The following is a 20097-nucleotide window of genomic DNA, read 5'->3' as shown; positions in this document are numbered from 1 at the left end:
AGACCACACTTCTTTCCCATGTTTAATCTGTCCCCTATAAAGTTGTAGGAGCTTTATAAAGGTATAAGAGTCCTATAAATTATAAGAGTCTTCTGTAATTTGAAGACCCAATTATTCATTCATCCACCCATCATATTTATCTAGGGCGTTGGCAGGGGGCACATCTAAAATAAGCAGATTCAATTCCCAGGTCAAAGGACCTTGGCTTCTCCTGCAGAGGACAGAATGAAACAATCCCAGAACAGAGGAAAGAGCAGCTATCCTGATTGGGAGATCTGGGAAAGCCTAACGGGGCCCTTCAGCTGGGACTTGAAGGTCAAGAAGGGTTTGATGAATGAAGAAGTGTATTTCAGGTTGAGTGAGCTTTATGAGCAAATGCAAGGAGGCCTGAAGGTGCAGGAATAATTTAGAGCTTGCTTGTGGGTTGGATAGTCACATTTGGGGCATGAGGTTATTACTTTTATTTAAGTGAGGCTGAAGCCTACTGATAATTAGGAGAAGATAATAAGGCTTAGGACAGACTTAGAAGAGGTAATTGAAAAGGCAGAAGAAGGTGAGAGAATACAATATCCAAAAAAATCAAAGATACAAGATACAGAATATGTTGGTTCTATAGGGAGGGATTTAATGGCTTATGACCCAGTGTTCAGCCTTCTGTTAGTCCACTTCTTTCCAGATCCTTTGGCTAGAGAGAGAACAGGCTTTTCTTGGGGTCTTTTCCTTTTTTTCTTTCTGTGCCCATTAGCACAGCTTTCTTCAGCACCCAGTCTATGGTATTTTTTAAAAGTTTTTAATCAATTTATCGAGGTATAATTTTAAGATTTAATTCATTTAATTAAAAAAATTTAATATATTTATTTTAAAGAGAGAGAGAAAGAGAAGCAGACTCCCTACTGAGCAGGGAACCTGATGCGGGGCTTGATCTCACAACCCTGAGTTCATGACCTGAGCCGAAATCAAGAGTTGGATGCTTAATCAACTGAGCCACCCAGGCACCCCTATTGAGGTATAACTGACATGCAATATAGTATACTTATTTTAAGCGTACAGTTCTATGGGGTGCCTGGGTGGCTCAGTTGGTTAAGCATCTGCCTTCAGCTCAGGTCATGATCTCAGGGTCCTGAGATCCAGCCCCGCATTGGGCTCCCTGCTCAGCAGGGAGTCTGCTTCTCCCTCTCCCTCTGCAGCTCCCCCTGCTTGTGCTCTCTTGCTCTCTCTCTCTCAAATAAATAAATAAAATATTTTTAAAAAGTGTACAGTTTGGGGCGCCTGGGTGGCTCAGCCATTAAGGTCTACCTTCTGCTCAGGTCATGATCCCAGGGTCCTGGAATTGAGCCCCGCATCAGGCTCCCTGCTCCACGGGAAGCCTGTTCTCCCTCTCCCAGTCCCCTTGCTTGTGTTCCCTCTCTTACTGTGTCTCTCTGTCAAATAAATAAATAAAATCTTTAAAAAAAGTGTACAGTTCTATGAATTTGGAAAATGATGTACTCATGTATCATCACAATCAAGGCATAGAACTTTTTCATCAAAATTTTCCTTGTTTAATATATTATGACCCAAAGTAGTGTACAGATTCAATGTGATCCCTATCAAAATTTCAACATTTTTTAAAAAGAGTTATTTATTTGAGAGAGAGAGAAAGTACACTCGTGCGCCAGCAGGGGGAGGAGCAGAGGGAGGGGGCGAGTCTCCAGCGGACTCACCGCTAAGCACAGAGACTGACTTGGGGGCTTGATCTCACAACCCTGAGATCATGACCTCAGCCAAAATCAAGAGTCAGATGCTCAACTGATTGAGCCACCCAGGTGCCCCAAAATTTCAACATTTTTTTGCAGATACAGAAAAATCCATCCTAAAATTCATATGGAACCTCAAGGACATTGATTAGGCAAAACAGTCTTAAAAAAGAACAAAATTGGAGGTCTCACAATTCCCATTTTCAAAACTTACTACAAAGCTATAGTAATCTGAGGCGCCTGGGTGGCTCAGTCATTAAGCATCTGCCTTCAGCTCAGGTCATGGTCCCAGGGTCCTGGGATTGAGCCCCACATCGGGCTCCCTGCTCAGCGGGAAGCCTGCTTCTCCCTCCCCCACTCCCCCTGCTTATGTTCCCTCTCTCATTGTGTCTCTCTGTCAAATAAATAAATAAAATCTTTAAGAAAAAAAAAAGCTATAGTAATCTAAACTGTGATTCTGGCATAAAGACAGACATATGTACTAATGGAATAGAATAGAGAGCCCATAAACGAGCCCCCGTATATATGGCCAAATGATTTTCAAGGGCATGAAGACCATTCAGTGGAGAAAAGGCAGTTTTTTTAACAAGCGGTATTGGGAAAACTGGATAACCAAATGCAAAAAAATAAAATTGTCCTTTATTTTACAACATATACAGAAATCAAGTCAATATGGATCAAAGACCTAAATGTAAGAGCTAAAACTATAAAACTCATAAATAAAAACATAGGGGGAAAACTTCATGATATTGGATTTGTCAATGATTTCTTGGATATGACACCAAAAGCATAGGCAACAAGAGAAAAGAATACATAAGTTCTTGCTCAAAATTTAAAACTTTCGTGCATCAAAGCACACTATCAACAGAGTGAAAAAGCAACTCGTGGAATGGAAGAAAATATTTACAAATTATATCTGATGAGGGACTGATATCCAGAATATATAAACATCTCCTACAGCTCAAGAACAACAAAAAACAAACAAACTGATTAAAAATTGGACAAAGGACTTGAATAAACATTTCTCTGAAGAAGATCTACAAATAGCTAATGGACAAATGAAAACAGGTTCAACATTGTTAATCATTAGGGAAATTCAAATAAAAAATGTAATGAAATACCACTTCACATACATTAGGATGGCTATTATCAAAAAAACAGACAACAAGTGTTGGCAAGGATGTGGAGAAATTGGAACCCTTATGCATTAGGGGTGGGAATGTAAAATGGCACAGCTGTTGTGGAAAATTCTATGGCAATTCCTCAAAATGTTAAACTTAAAATTACCATATGATCCAGCTATTCCACTACTGAGTATATACCCCAAAGAAGTGAAAGCAGGGAATTCAACAAATATTTGTACACCCATGTTCATAGCAACATTATTCACGTAGCCAAAAGGTGGAAGCAACCCAAGTGCCCATCAGCAGATGATGGTGGATAAACAAAATGTGGAATACACATGCAATGGAATATTATTTAGCCTTAAAAGTGAAGGAAATTCTGACATGTGCTACAACACCAATGGGCTTTAAAGACATTATGCTAAGTGAAATAGGCCAATCGCAAGTGTACAAATATTGTATGATTCTACTTGTATTAGGTACCTGGGATAGTCAAATTCATAGAGAATAGAAAATAGAATGGTAGTTATCAGGGGCTGGGAGGGGGATGGGGAGTTAGTTTTTTTTTTTTTTTTAAAGATTTTATTTATTTATTTGACAGAGAGAGTGTACAAACAGGGGAGTGGCAGGGAGAGGGAGAAGCAGGCTCCTGCTGACCAAAGAGCCCGATGTGGGGCTCAATCCCAGGACCCTGGGATCATGACCTGAGCCAAAGGCAGATGCTTAACCAACTAAGCCACCCAGGTGCCCCAGGAGTTAGTATTTAATGGGTATGGAATTTCAGTTGGGGAAGATGAAGATGGTGATGGTTGCACAACAATGTGGATGTACTTAATGCCACAGAACTGTACACTTACAAATGGTTTAAATGGGGGCACCTGGGCGTCTCAGTTGGTTAAGTGTCCAACTCTTGATTTTGGCTCAGCTGGTGATCTCAGGGTCGTGAGATCAAGCCTGCATTGGGCTCCATGCTCAGCGTGGAGTCTGCTTGAGATTCAATCTCTCCCTCGTCCTCTGCCCTTCCTCCCTGCTCTCTCTCTCAAATAAATAAATAAATAAATAAAATCTTTAAAATAAAAAAAATGATTTAAATGGTAAATTTTATGTTATATGTATTTTGCCATAATAAAAAAAAATAAAAGCCAAAAGTTTCCTCATGCCTCTGATTAGTCAACCCCCTTCCCTTCAGGCCCATGCAACCACTTTTCTGCTTTCTATCACTTTGGGTTAGTTCTGCCAGTTCTACAGCTTATTGCAAATGGGATCATACAAAATGTACTCTTTTGTGTCTATTTGCTTTTGTGCAGCATAATGAATTTGAGATTTTTCCTTGTTGTGTGTACCAGTAATTTGATCCTTTCTCTGTTGCCTAGGATTCCACTGTGTGAATAGACCAGTTTGTTTATTTGTTCTCTTCTGGTGGATACGTGGGTTGGTTCCAATTTTGGGGTATGCTTAATTTTAAGAAATATGCAAAACTTTTATAATAATTAGGGCCACCAGGTTTTGTTTTTTTTTTTTAATTAATGAGCACAAGAGAGCGAGAAGGAGGGAGAGAGACAGGGAAGGGGACATGAATGAATTATGGAGGGGACATTGGACATCATCTAGTCCCACTAATAAATCTAGTCTTTAAATTTGGTTAATACAGAGAATATAGTATAAGCAAGGAGGACAACAGTTTTCCCTTAAGTCTTTTCTGTGAGTCCTTCTTCCAATTCTCTGTCTTCTTTTCCCTTAAATAGAAGGGAAAACACAGCTACTCTAGAAGTTTTGGGCAAATAATTTGAAAGAGAGAAAACCTTTAATAGATGGGGTGCCTAGTGACTTGGAATTATTATTGGCTGTGATAGTCCTGAGTTGTTTCTAATTTCTGACACAAATAGGACATGTGAATCCCACTGTATGGCCAAAGTGACTTTGAAGAAGTCCTTGCTGAGGGAGGAAAGACCATCTTATTGAGAGAGAAATGGACCCCAGTCAGCTGGGGACATCTAGCGATAATGCCAGCTTAAAAGGAGTCTCTGATTCTCTACCTTCTCTCTCATTCTCTCCCTTCTCTTTCTCACTCAGCAGCTATCTTGTGGGGCTCTTTAGTACATACGGATGAGGCCAACACTCAAGGAACCCTATGTCCCTGTGTGAGAGAGATAGAAACAGACTTTTTTCTATCTTGTTTGAGCCAATATTACCTTGGTCTTTGTTACAGCAACTGAATATCTACCCTAGCTAATAAAAATCCTACCACAGGCAAGAGACTGAGCTAGACAGTGAATGTCTAAAGATGAGTGAGACTACTTGACAGAGCAAATCCTGAGAGAGTTCACAACTTAGGGAGAAAGAAAGATACAAATTCAGTAACCATAATACAGGGCAGACTATGGTAACTGCTTTGTTGGAGGTATAAACAAAGCCTGGTGGAAGAGATTAATTCTGACGGTAGTGTTAGGAAAGATTTCTTTTTTTAAGATTTTTTTAATTTATTCATTTGACAGAGAGACACAGTGAGAGAGGGAACACAAGCAGGGGGAGTGGGAGAGGAAGAAGCAGGCTTCCCGCTGAGCAGAGAGCCCGATGCGGGGCTCGATCCCAGGACCCTGGGATCATGACCTGAGCCGGAGGCAGACGCTTAATGACTGAGCCACCCAGGTGCCCCGGAAAGATTTCTTAAATAAAGAGATATGCAAGTTGTGATTTGGACAATGACTTGATGCCGGTAAACGGAGAAGGCTAAACAGAGCATCCCAGTCAGAAAGAAGAGTATGTGTATCTCGAAAATAACCAGTGGAAAAGGCAGAATGTCAGTGAACGTAGAGGGGCAATAGCCCAATTAGATAGGGACCAGATTGTGATGGTGCTTGAATGTTATATTAAGGAATTTCGTTTTGGGTTGCCTGGCTGGCTCAGTCAGAAAAACATGTGACGCTTGATCTTGGGCTCGTGAGTTCAAGCCCCCATGTTGGGTAAAAGATTACTTAAATAAATGAATAAGTAAAAACTTAAAAAAAAAAAAAGGAATTTTGTTTTGGACATGTTGGATTTGAGGCGAGATGGAAGGAATGGCCAGCAGTGAGTTCTTTCACTTCCTGACAGGCATTGTTTCTGAAGGTATGCTCCAATAAGCCTCCTGCATACAAATCTCTGCCCCAGAATCTATTTCCTATGCAGTCCCATCTAGGAAAGTTGGTGCCCAAGTTGTCCCAGCAACGATGCCCACTGGCCGGCCAGCAACAAGGATCCCATCACTGGCAGTAGGTGGAGTTTGGATAGAGCCTGGCACACTGCACTGGTAACGAAGTGGGATAGGGCTCTAGTGGAAGGAACACAAGGCATAATAATTCAGTTCTTTGAGATGTTTGGGCGAAGTAGTACTTATAAGGACCATGGAATCAAATGGCGCTTGCTGTCTGCTACTGAAGCATTGGAGAAAAAAAACCTAATGAAATATTGAGGGCAATTAACCTCCAGTTCGAGATGAAATGTGAAAGCCAGAGGACCTTCTTGGCAGCATGTAAGCAGACTCTCACATCTTGCAGCCAGATGGAAGGAAAAGTTGAAGATTGGGTCCAGGACTTTATAAATAGTAGCAAAACTCCATAGAAGAGTGAATTCTCAGCCATGCCAAATCTGTTATACCAAGGTTAGGGTCATGAATGGGGAGGAGTGGGACCCTGAAATTTGAGATGGGGATATCTCATCTGGGTTGATGAACTTGAAAATCTGGAATCCTCAGATTCCCCTGGACCCTCTGGGCCTGAGGAAGGAACCCTTTCCTTCCTGTGAAAGGCCACTTACCCTCCTCTTCTTGAAGATGATGCATAGACCTTTACCTTATTAGACAACATGAACTTGCTCCCCATAATCAACCCCATCTTGCCTTCTGGTCATCAGACTAATTACTGGGGTCAAGTAACAATATAGCCTAGCACTTTCCATAGCTGCTCAGGGAGGAAATGGACCATATGCCAAGGAGCTGCAGGATCTAGCCAACATGTATTGGCAGGAGCTGGGAGAATATATATGGGACTGGATCCTAAGGACGTGAAATTAATGGGGGTGAGATAAAAATGTTGGATAAAGAAGAATTTATGGTTATGAGAACCTTCTGTATAACAGGATTTAAGACTCTGGGGAATAGTGTTAATTTGCTGTAGGAATGGTTTTTGAGGAAGCTTTGAAAAAGTGAAATAGAAAATTCAGACTGCTTTGGGAGACAGTAAAGGATTAAAAGGCTCAGAGATATGCGTATTCTAGAGTGGATGTTTTATAGAAGTCTGAAAAACCCACTTGCTGCCTATGCTCTGCAGAAGAATCCATTTTCTAAAGTGATAAGGAACGTGCCGGTAAAAGTGGCACCAGAATCATTGAGAAACTCCGTGGTGACTATCTTCTGCAGGCCAGGGCTTCAGCAGTAAGCTCTGTCATTATAAGACTTCGCTACCTGATATCCAGGGGGATGATAGGATCCGAAAGTAATAGAGGCCAGGTGGTAGGACTACAGTCATCAGAAGTAAAGTGGGTACAATTATCATAAAGGAAAGGGCAGAGTGGCCCTCAGAGGAGTCTAACACATAGCCAGTTATGAAGATGGTTAAGAGATGTGTGTCTAGGGGCCAGATAAATTGAGTATTGCTTAATCTGTAAATTAAGAAATCAAGAATGGATGATCAGGAGGCTGAGAGCAGCCACCCCGAAAAAGTCATGATTCTTTGCCCACTTTCTGTATCAGAGTCCGTTTCAGATCAGAGCTCAGTGGTGAAGTCGGTGGAAGGCCGTGCCAGAGAAGATTAATATGGTCTCAGGTACAGACTGTTGATATGAATGTGTTCTTTTCCATCCTGGTAGGAAAAGACAATAAGAAGCAGTTTGCATTCCTGTGAGATGGACACTGCTGTACACATTTATGTTGTTGTCCTAGGGCCATGTTAACTTTTCATCTTCTGACATAGTACAAAGGGACCTGGACCACCTGGAGATGCAGAATATCACGTGGTCTCTTACATTTGTGGATGACTTCATTAGACTGGATGAGCCAGAAGGCACAAGTGTGCTGGTGAACTTGGAAAGACACCTGTGCGCCAGTCAGTGAGCAATAAACCCTATGAAGATTCAGTGGCCTACAACATCAGTGAAGTTTTTAGAGATCCGGTGCTCTAGGCATGTCAGGACATTCCCTTCTGAAGTAAAGGACAGGGCCACCTGGGTGGCTCAGTCATTAAGCATCTGCCTTCAGGGTCCTGGAATTCCTGCTCAGCAGGAAGCCTGCTTCTCCCTCTCCCACTCCCCCTGCTTGTGTTCCCTCTCTTGCTGTGTCTCTCTCTGTCAAATAAATAAATAAAATCTTAAAAAAAAAAAAATAAAAATAAAATAAATAAAGTAAAGGACAAATTATTATGATTATGTTAGGTAGAAGCTAGACATGAGTAGTGAAAGGAACACCCCAAGGGAGAGTCCCAAGTCCTTGAAGGGGAATGATAGAGACAGGAACTGGAGGCAAGGACTGTGATAAAAAACAAAAAAAGCTACACATGGGGCACCTGGGTGACTCAGTCAGTTGAGCCCAGACTTGGTTTCGGCTGGGATAACGATCTCATGGGTCCTCGGATCAAGCCCCATTCCCCCCACCCCACCCCACCCCCGCACTCAGCGGGGAGTCTGCTTGAGATTCTTTCCCTCTGACCCCCTGCATATGTGTGCCCCCCCTCAAATAAATAAATAAGCCTTAAAAAGAAAAAAAAAAGCTACACATTATAAGCCCTGGAGCTCAACATCCTGACTTGTGGCTTTCAAGACGTTAGGCCTGACAGATCAAGAGCCACAGGTGCAGAACATGCCCTCTCCTCTTCTACTTTTGCCCCAGGGTAACCCCTAGACTCATTATAATGCATTTGCATTGGGGCACAGCCCCCCCTCCCCCATTCCCTTTGAGAAAAGCTGGCTTGACAGTTCTGGTACAAATCTTGGAGGGTCGAAAACTCCTCCCCCTCGCAACCTGTGGGAGGAGTTTCCCAAATGATTGGAAACAGCCTCTGTTAGAGACCACCCCACTGTAAGTCACAGCTCCTCCCTGCCCAGAGAGACCCAGTATTATCCAATTCCAAAACAACCTAGGGGCTGGTTCCACTTCAAGGAAGCTGCCAGCTCTCCTACCTTGAGAGTGTACTTGAACTTTAATAAACTGCTTTCTGCTTGCTACTTTCCTTCTGACTGTCTTTATTCTGAGAGTGGATCCCCACATAAATCATCTCATGGGGAATCCAGGGACCGAGACCTCCGCTTACACAACGCAGACACTCTCTCACCCCCGACGATTGTACCTCCCACCACTAAGAAGGAAGCACAACACCTCGTAGATTTCTTTGTGTTCTGGAAACAGCATATTCCACATTCCAACCCGTTTACTCAGTAACATGGAAGGCTTCCTGGAGCCAATGGAATAAGCAGCACTGTTGCTTGGAACTTAAGATCTAGAAGACCTTGTGATGCTGGAAGTATTAATGGTGGGAAAAGCTGCCTTGTGCAGTTTATAACAAACCTCCATAGAAAAATCACCATGTAGACTCTAGGTTCTGGAACAAGGTCCATGATCTGCACAGAACCTAAAACTCTTTTGAAAATCAGCTCCTATTGTGCTACTGGGTCTTGATAGCAACGGAGCATCTGATTATGCAACATCATGTATCCATGTGGCCAGAACTGCTATGAGCTGGGTTCTGTAAGACCCACCAAGTCATAAAGCCAAATGGGTCTACCAGCAAGCCATTGTAATGTGGAAGTGGTCCATCTGAATTAGGTCAGAGGGCACGAGGGCACAAGTAAACTGCATAAGCAGATAATCCAGACCCCAGTTCCATTTATAAACCTTGGCACTTTTATGGTTTTACCCAAAGTTGCCTGAGTGGAAAGACACCAGCAAAACTTTGTCTTAATAGGGGTCTAACTAGAGAAAAAGAACTATTCTGAGTCTTTGACACAAAGAATTTTGTATAGGAAGTCATAATATATGGGTGATGGAACAACCAGAAAAAACAACAGGGCATGGTGAGGCAATCTAGAGATTAGCAATGGCGGACAGTTGCTTTGTTCTTGGCTGGAGAGGAGGTGATGTTTCTGGAACCCAGGATTTAGGATTATTCCACCCCAAATCTACCCTTCATTCTAAGATGGCCCCCAAGATCCCTACCTCTCTGGTATACATGTTGTGTAATCCCTTCCTTTTAAGTGTGGGTGAGACTGTGATTAGAATGGATTTTCACACGCATGATTGAATTACACCAGATGACAAAGGTGAAGGACTTTTGCAAATGTAGTTGATGTCTTAAATGAGTTAATTAAAAAGGCGATTTTCCTGGGTGGGCATGGCACTCGGGTGATCCCTAAAAAGGGACTGTACTCTTCCTAAGAGAAGAGATTCAAAGTTTAAGAGGGCCTATAGAGGCGGCCACATGGCAAGAGAGGCTTCCAGTAGTTGAGAGTGGTCCCCAGGCAACAGCCAACAAGAAAACAGAGACTTTAGTCCTACACCTGTCAGGAACTGGATTCTTAGCAACCTGAATGCACTTGGAGTGGATCATTTTCTCACTGAGCCTCTAGATGAGGTTGTAGCAGTGAACACCTTAATTTCAGGCTTGTGAGATCCTAAGCAGAGGACCCAGACAAAATGTGCCAGACTCCTAATCCACAGAAAGAGTGAGATGATAAATCTGTCTTGTTTAAGTTACTGAGTTTGTGGTAATATATGATGCAGCAGTAGTAAACTAATACAGGTCCTGTAAATATTACTCCAAGTACTTCTCCTTTGTCAACTGGCATAATATTAAGCTTTGTCAGTAGGAGGCGCTGGAGAAACATTTCAGGGGGAGTTTTGGTTTTTTTTCCTCCCTCTTCCTGATTTCCCTGTGCTTCTCTTACGTGTGCTCCCATAGTCTGTTCTGCCTCTGCAATGCCCAGCTTTTGCTGCATGCACGGTTTCTGCAATGCCCAGCTTCTTCAGGTTCCCCCAGCCAGTAGCACATGGTACCTCCCTGCAGGCAGCTTCTCTCAGCATTACCTAGAGTGGCTTTGCAGTGAGTTGCAAGGTGAAGCATCTGCCTGCACCTGGGGGTCCTCAGTACTTCAGCAAGTTCTGCTGGCATGGTACTTTAGGAAACTTCACCGCCATCCAGTGAGCCATGGCAATTCTGTCTCCAGGAAGATCTAGATCTTAGTTTGGTGAGGTTGGGAAGGATTGTACTTGGATTTGCTATGTTAGCACCAGGTTGTGACTGTTCTTTATATCTGCTACTTTGTTTTTTTTATTTTTATGTTTTTAATTTATTTATTTGACAGGGAGAGAGACAGCTAGAGAGGGAACACAAGCAGGGAGAGTGGGAGAGGGAGAAGCGGGTCTCTGAAGTGCGATGTGGGGCTTGATCCCAGGACTCTGGGATCATGACCTGAGCTGAAGGCATACACTTAACCGACTGAGCCACCCAGGTGCCCCAATATATCTGCTATTTTAAAATTCTTTAGAGTTCTCTTTATTTCTTACTGGCTACTCCTGCATTACTCCAGTGTCTGTTATAGTGAATAATTCTTTTTTTTTTTTTTTAAAGATTTTATTTATTTATTTGACAGAGAGATGAGAGAGAGCACAAGTAGGCAGAGTGGCAGGCAGAGGGAAAGGGAGAAGCAGGCTCTCCGCCGAGCAGGAAGCCCGACACGGGGCTCAATCCCAGGGCCCTGGGATCATGACCTGAGCCGAAGGCAGCCACTCAACCAACTGAGCCACCCAGGCACCCCGTGAATAATTCTTTATACTAAACTTTCCCCATTCACAATACTGGATGGGTTCTCTCTCCTGTGATTGGACCCTTAGTTGAATTGTGTTATTTAACAGATTTGGTGGCAGTGACAATGCTGGAATTCCTGACAAAGCTGGAATCCGTGGTAGGACTCTCCGGTTGGAAGCCAGGGCCAGCCAAGGGAGCCAGTCACTGCTCCAGTTGAGTTACTTCCTGAGGCTGAGAGGAAGGAGGGACAAAGACCCGATTTCTCTTTTACTCTTGCCTTCCAATCTCCCAGCCTCCAGTCCCTACCAGTGCCCCCTACTGGCCAAACCCAGCTGGAAGCCATATGACACAGGGACCAGGGAACACAGACCACTTTGATACAGAGCAGAGAAGGGAAAGGAAGGAATGGGTCTATTAAAAAAAAGAAAATCGCAGGCCCCAAATGGTGTCACTTAGAGTTCCCAAACCAGAGCATAAGACCCAATCTGATTGCATTTTCTTTTTTTTTTTTTTTTTTTTTTAAAGATTTTATTTATTTATTTGACAGAGAGGGACACAGCGAGAGAAGGAACACAAGCAGGGGGAGTGGGAGAGGGAGAAGCAGGCTTCCCGCTGAGCAGGGAGCCCGATGCGGGGCTCGATCCCAGGACCCTGGGATCATGACCTGAGCCGAAGGCAGACGCTTAACGACTGAGCCACCCAGGCGCCCTGCATTTTCAACCTCCCCAAGAAATGTGGCCTTCCCTGGTCAGTCAGGAAATGTTTCCTTTCATCAGTGCCAAGGAGTCTGTCAACTGGGCCCTCTCCATTCCCCCAAAGAAAGATGAGGTAATCTGCATGAGAAGACCCCTTGCTTTTCTCCTAGCAAACAGCTTCCTCTAGAACAATCCTTTTGTTTTGTTAGTAATTTTCTTGTCCCCGCCCTCTGTCTATAAAGACCTTCCATTTTGTACAGCTCCTCAGAGTGCCTCTCTGCTTGCTAGATGGGGTGCTCTCCGACCCATGAATTGTTTAATAAAAGCCAATTAGATCTTCAAATTCACTTGGTTGAATTGTGTTATTTAATAGATTTGGTGGCAGTGGTGGGATCCAAAGCACATTTCTAGCAGCATTTGGAGACAGTGAGAATCACAAGTGTGGTGTCTGCAAATCCCTTTGAGTTCACTGTCTTTCTTGCGTTTTCCAAGGGTAAGCTCCTCTTGGTCTCAGTTTTGCTCTGTTTTGTGTTTGAGCTCTTCGTCTAATTGGCTTTTCTTTGCAGGGTGGGTCAGCTTGAGCTGGCTGACAGTTATGCCCAGGTCCAATTGAGCTGGCATGTTTGCCTGGAACCCTACTGAGGTGGCAGAAGAGTCTGCTCAGAGCTAAGCCTCTAGACTCTCAGACCGCAATTCCCCAGGTTGAAAACCCCAGCAAGATTCCATGGAAACTGGTGGTGGTGTGTGTGCACAAGGCCTTCTTTTGGCCAGAACCCGGTACTACTATTATATTAAAGTGAAGATTTGTCTGTCTTATTTTGTGTAAGTAAAGGCTATTGATAGCAGGATCTCAGAGGCTATAAAGCTGTAAAAATTGGTGGGCACGTGTTGAGCACTCAAAGGCTATTAGAGGGGCACCTGGGTGGCTCATTTGGTTAAGCATCTGCCTTTGGCTTAGGTCATGATCCCAGGGTCCTGGGACTGAGTCCCGCATCAGGCTCCCTGCTCAGCGGGGAGTCTGCTTCTCCCTCTGCCTCTGCCTTTCTCTCTGTCTCTCATGAATTAAAAAAAAAAAAAAATCTTTGAAGGCTGTTAGAGAGTTGATCACCTGAAGAAGATTCTTGTGATAGAATAAGTTGGTCACAGAATGGGTTAGAATGACACCACCATCCGCAGGAAAACTTCCATGCCACGAGGTACGCTGTAAAGCACACACAATCCACAACCCTGCCACACACCCCTTTTAGGTACTAGTTTGGCTCCGAGAAACCCAAAGATTTAGCTAATGAAATCCTTAAATTCTGAAGAGTCAAGCACACTACCTTCTGGCACGCCTGTTTATTTTATGACTAAGAACCATAGTCCCAGAAGTTGTAGATATCTAGCAAGATAAAACAATTTATTAAAAATAACCTAGAATTACAGAGGCCACTATAGGGAACGTTCAATTAGACAAACTCATTTATTTAAGAAGTGCACTTGAAAGCAAGGATTCCCAAATTAAACAGAATGGGATGCCTATTTTTTTATTTTTTAAAAATTTTATTTATTCACTTAAGAGAGAGAGAGAGCACGAGTGGGGGAGGGAGAAGCTAGACAGAGAGAGAGAAGCAGGCTCCCCACAGAGCAGGGAGCCCAATGTGGGGCTCGATCCCAGGACCCTGGGATCATGACCTGAGCTGAAGGCAGACGCTTAACCGACTGAGCCACCCAGGTGCCCCCTGATAAAAAAAAAAAAATTTTTTTTAAGGCCTTCTCCCCTAAGTTAAATGTACCCAGAGGAAAAGAAGACTTTCTTATAGGTAGATATGTCAGTCCTTTGATATTATTTAGGCAGCAATCCAGTTCTTTAAGAAATGAAAAATGGCTCTCTGTGTTTTACAAATCTAGTTGGTACAGGACCAGAGGTGTGGTTCCAAAAACAATTCAAAGACCAATCCTTTTTACCAATCCCAAAACTTCCTTTATTTATCTCAAAAGGCTTATAAGTATTGTAAAACTTCTGGCATTAAGAGAAGGAAAGTCCTTCTTGAAAGTGTTTGCATTTTCCTTCTGTACCTTCACACTCAATACACAGTGTTCTGCCTGGTCTTTTCTAGGAATTCTAAATCTAGTCCATCTCCTTAAAATGCAAATTCCAGGGAGGTAATACTTACCAAGTAAAAACAAGGAGGAAAGTCCACTTAAAACTTGACTTGCCAAGGACAAATACAAATCTTAAGGGTCTTCTCCACAAATCTATCATCTATCTATCTATCTATCTATACATTATTATTTTTTTGGTTTTTCTTTCTTTCTTTTTTTTTTTTTTTAAAGATTTTATTTATTTATTTGAAGAGGAGACACCAAGAGAGGGCACACAAGCAGGGGGAGTGGGAGAAGGAGAAGCAGGCTTCCCGCTGAGCGGGAAGCCCTAAGCCGGGCGCGAGGTTCCATCCCAGGACCCTGGGATCATGACCTGAGCCGAAGGCAGATGCTTAACGACTGAGCCACCCAGGCGTCCCTATTTTTTTTGTTTTTTCAAGGAGTGTATTTGGGCCGACCTGGGGACAGGGAGGCTCTGCATCTAAAGGAAGGTGTTGGGTTTCTTGGTGGTGCAGCGTGGCTTGTGCTGGCAAGGTAGGACACCGTGGGGTAGCGGGAATTTGATCTTGGAGTCCTGGAAGTGTTTGCTGTTGGGTGGTGCTTGCTAGCTGCAATCTCCTTTACCTTAGTGATCTGGATCGAGTGCACGTGGGCTCGGTGCCGGACACCCATGTCTCGGTAGGACGGGGTGACAGCGCCCACAGTGGTCAGGTCCCGGTACTGCCGGTACGTGTTGCGGGTGCCGCTGTGGGAGTCACAGCACAGCCCGAGGCCGAAGTTCTTCACCCGCAAGGGGGATTTCTCCAACACCTGTCCACAGTGGACAATTTCCCCTGAAGACTTCTTCCTCTTCTTCAGCTGAGACACAAAGTGATGAAGGATAGAAGAAGAAGAATGTTCACTCTGAGCCCAGAAGGCTGACCTATAGCCTGCGTAGTCTTGACAAGGATCAAATAGGTGCTGGCTGCTACCTTCTAAAGGGTCTCATGACTGCCTGTACATCTCTTCGCTAGTGAATATCCAGCTGAATGATAAGCACCAAAGAAATCTTGGGCAAATTTTAAGAGTAGAAATTCAAAGAAGACATTTCTGATCTAATACTCCCTGCACGTCCCCTCCCCCTTGAACACTAAGCATGTAACCCCCAGCTTCACACAGCCACAGTGCAGCTGTGTTCTGCCCACGGGTCCTGTCCCCGCGCTACTTAAATAAACTCACTAAGTTGTTAACATAAAACATCTCAAGAATGCTTTCTTGACCGTCACACTCAACAATCCCACAACAAAAGTACCAGAAGTGGACTGGGCAACAATGTGATTAGGTGCAAAAATGTGCATGCAACAGGGGCGCCTGGGTGGCTCAGATGGTTGAGCGTCTGCCTTCGGCTCAAGGTCATGATCCCAGGGTCCTGGGATCGAGCCCCACATCGGGTTCCTGGCTCAGCGAGGAGCCTGCTTCTCCCTCTCGCTCTGCCTCTCTCCCTGCTCATGCTTTCTTTCTCTCTCTCTCTGTATCTCTGTGTCTCAAATGAATAAATAAAATATTTTTTTAAAAAAATGTACATGCGATAGAGGGGCAGAGGGCTGCATTTGGGGGTGGGGAGGCAGTGCCCCTCCACCTTGTACTCTTGAAATGTGCCTGAGGCCTTCATGATGCACTCTCCGCTCTTGCCCCCACCCAAGAAAGGTCATAAGTATATTTCTAAAAAGCTTTAGCCAGGGCACCTGGGTGGCTCAGTTGGTTAAGAGTCTGTCTTCGGGTTAAGTGTCTGCCTTCCACTGGGGTCATGATCTCAGGGTCCTTATATCAACATTAAATATAAAACTTTTATCTATATGAGTTTACTAGCCAAATAATTTTGTTATCGCTTGCAAGATCTATTAACAAAAAAATAATGGCTTAAAATAATGACTGACTTTAATGTTTCATAAAGTTTTTGTAAGTAATTTAAATATAATTGTTAAAAACAAGTGGATTAAATAAGAAGATTCAGGTAAGTGGTCAGGGCTCTCTCCAACAATAGTTTCCCCGAATTTTTTGGGCAACTTAAAATCTTACAAGTTTTGCTAAGTTAAATAAGAGTTAAGCTAAATTCATTAAACATCTAGATTATGTCCAAATAAGACAAAATACTAGAACACTAATTACTAAACGTAGGGCTTTTGGCTTTCTATTTAAGAGAAATTAAAATTATTTGGATATGTTAATGTTACTTTAAGATAAATGAAAAAGACATATGCTTCTAAAAATTTTAAACATTCATTAATTTACAAATGTAAAAAATTGTATGACAGACTGATCACAATTGCTTACTTAGTTTTCAATATGTCAGGGAGGAAGAATCTCATTTACCCTTCAAGGTCCTTCTAGCTGGACTAAGAACCAAATTGACATGTGACACAAAAATAGGAGAAAATCTAATTTAATGGTGTATGTACAGGCAATCCACACAGACATGGAAATTCCAAAGACAGGCAGCATGATGTTTATGTAAGCTAAGGAGAGGGGTAGGGTCTGAGGATACAAAGGGGAGAAAGACCATTAGCAGGAAGGTGAGAGGAGATGTTTGGAAAACAAAGGTTGCCCTGTGATGTAGGTAAGTTACTTAGGTAAAGAGAATCTGTTAATAGCTCTCTTCCTAGTACAAGCAGGCAGTTGAGGGGGACCTAAAGAGCTTTTCCTGAATCTTCTGGGTTTTAATTGCTTTTAACTCAAAATAACGTTCATGCCAAAGTGGCCTATCTTAGGGTGACCTGCCTTTAGCCCCTACAATTAGAAACCATCTATAAAGAACTTATCAAATTCAACCATCATCACTTGGCATCAGGGAAATACAAATCAAAACCACAATGAGATACCACCTCACACCAGTCAGAACAGCTAAAATGAACAAGTCAGGAAACCACTGATGTTGGCAGGGATACGGAGAAAGGGGAGCCCTCCTACACTGTTGGTGGGAATGCAAGCTGGTGCAGGCACTCTGGAAAACAGTATGGAGGTTCCTCAAAAACTTGAAAATAGAGCTACCCTACAACCCAGCAATTGCACTACTGGGTATTTACCCCAAAGATACAAATGTAGTGATCCGAAGGGGCACCTGCACCCCAATGTTTATAGCAGCAATGTCCACAATAGCCAAACTATGGAAAGAGCCAAGATGTTCATCAACAGATGAATGGATAAAGAAGATGTGGTGTGTGTGTGTGTGTGTGTGTATATATTATGCAGCCATCAAAAAATGAAATCTTATCATTTGCAACGAGATGGAACTGGAGGGTCTTATGCTAAGCGAAATAAGTCAATCAGAGAAAGACAATTATCATATGATCTCACTGATACGAGTTTGAGAAACAAGGCAGAGGATCATAGGGGAAGAGAGGAAAAAGTGAAACAAGATGAAACCAGAGTGGGAGACAAACCATAAGAGACTCTTAATCTCAGGAAACAAACTGAGGGTTGCTGGAGTGGAGGGGGGTGGGAGGGATGGGGTGGCTGGGTGATGGACATTGGGGAGGGTATGTGCTATGGTGAGCACTGTGAATTGTGTAAGACTGATGAATCACAGACCTGTACCTCTGAAACAAATAATACATTATATGTTAATAATAAAAAATAAATAAATAAAATTGAAAAATTGGGGCTTAAAAAAAAGAAACCAAGGTTTCTAAGGTTTAAAAATTCTAATTAATATGTAATTAAAACTACTAAAAATAGGGGCGCCTGGGTGGCTCAGTCGTTAAGCGTCTGCCTTCAGCTCAGGTCATGATCCCAGGGTCCTGGGATCGAGCCCCGCATTGGGCTCCCTGCTCCGCGGGAAGCCTGCTTCTCCCTCTCCCACTCCCCCTGCTTGTGTTCCCTCTCTCTGTCAAATAAATAAATAAATAATCTTAAAAAAAAAAAGAAAACCTACTAAAAATAATAAGAGAAACATCTCCCTATGCCAGGAAAATGAGATATATTTTCAGTAATAATAAAAATAACGATAATTTGAGGCCGCTTTTAGGCAACAAGCTTCAATAGTGAAAACCTGAGTAAGGCAAAGGGCCCACAAGGACTGCTGAGCTGAACGCAGACATGCGATGCCAACAGGCTCCGTAGGTGACCCAACTAAAAATTACCAGAGGCCCTAATCAGTGACCAGACACAGTTCCTAAGATTACCAAAAAAGGGAAAACTCCATACGTTCTCATACCTACTCATTCTGCCCTATAACGGGGGCCCCTCACCACTGCCTTGTCACAGACAGTCTCTCCTTTGCTGTCCTGCCCACCACCCCCTTGCGGTGTATTCAATAAACTTCATCTCTTTTGTTCCGCCTTGGGTGAACCCTTTCACCACCTGTGCCACCAGGCCCCACCTAATTGGGATGCCCCACAAATAGTAGTAATAATAATAACAATAACAATAATAATAATAATAATAATAATAATAATTTTGTCCTAAAATGAGGTTGGTTGGAAATGAAAACACAGCGTAACTGTGCTCCCAGCAGCTTAAAGGCTACATATTTCTAACTCACTGACCTGGGCCCTCTAGCCTATAGCTTGACTAATTATAGCTTCTTTGAGATTTCAACAGAACACTGACCCTGGGGAAACAAGGAACAAGATATTCCTAGAAGATCAAGCTTGAGCACATTAGTAAACAGCCTTTCCTAATGCCAGCAAGTTCACTCAAGATCACACTGAGAATGCTTCCCCAGCACATCAACCCTACCACTTTGCAGTGCCTTTCCCTAAAAACCCCCTGTTTGGTCGGGGCCTTGGAGGCTGTCTTTGGACATTAGTCCACCATCTCCCGAGGTTGCCTGGCCTCATGAATAAAGCAACCTTTCCTTCTTTATGTCTTTCTTTTTTTTTTTTTTTAAGAATTTATTGGGCGCCTGGGTGGCTCAGTTGGTTAAGCAACTGCCTTCGGCTCAGGTCATGATCCTGGAGTCCCTGGATCGAGTCCCGCATCGGGCTCCCTGCTCGGCAGGGAGCCTGCTTCTCCCTCTGACCCTCCCCCCCTCTCATGTGCTCTCTCTCTCTCATTCTCTCTGTCTCAAATAAATAAATAAAATCTTTAAAAAAAAAAAAAAAGAATTTATTTATTTATTTGACAGAGACAGACACAGAGAGAGAGGGAACACAAGCAGGGGGAGTGGGAGAGGGAGAAGCAGGCTTCCCGCCGAGCAGGGAGCCCAATGCGGGGATCATGACCTGAGCTGAAGGCAGATGCTTAACGACTGAGCCCCCCAGGCGCCCCTCTTTTTTTTAAAGATTTATTTTTTAGAGAGCGAGCGCGTGACCACACAAGCAGGGGGAGGGGCAAAGGGAGAGAGAATCCCAGGCAGACTCTGCACTCAGTGTGGAGCCCCACAAAGGGCTCGATCTTAGGACCCTGAGACCATGACCTGAGCCAAAACCGAGTCAGTTGCTTAACTGACTGAGCTACCCAGGTGCCCCCAGCAACCTCTCCTTTCTGACCAACACTTGTCTCTCAACTATTGGCTTTCAAGGGTTGAGCAGCCGACCTTGGGTTTTACTAACAATAGGACAAAATCAGAATATAGAAAACAAAAATCAGAGGTTTATAAAAAAAAAATCTTAAAAAAATTTTAATGTATGGCCAAGCTGGCTAAGATTAAAATAAATTTAATAAAAAATAATAAGTTTTAATATCAAAATTAAGCTGGTGCAAAGTT

General features: G+C 43.2%; 1 protein-coding gene and 1 pseudogene across 1 annotated transcript in view; one reads left to right on the top strand and one right to left on the bottom strand.

The window, feature by feature from the left end:
- Window positions 1-20097, top strand: part of LOC118521985 (large ribosomal subunit protein eL22-like) — a 112929-nt gene that overhangs the window by 79854 nt on the left and 12978 nt on the right. The window lies entirely within an intron of this gene.
- On the bottom strand, window positions 14860-16062 carry LOC118533985 (large ribosomal subunit protein eL20-like; annotated as a pseudogene).

The sequence above is a fragment of the Halichoerus grypus genome, chromosome 8, assembly GCF_964656455.1.
Source record: "Halichoerus grypus chromosome 8, mHalGry1.hap1.1, whole genome shotgun sequence".
NCBI classification, from domain to species: domain Eukaryota; kingdom Metazoa; phylum Chordata; class Mammalia; order Carnivora; family Phocidae; genus Halichoerus; species Halichoerus grypus.
This window is presented reverse-complemented; position numbering and strand designations above follow the sequence as displayed.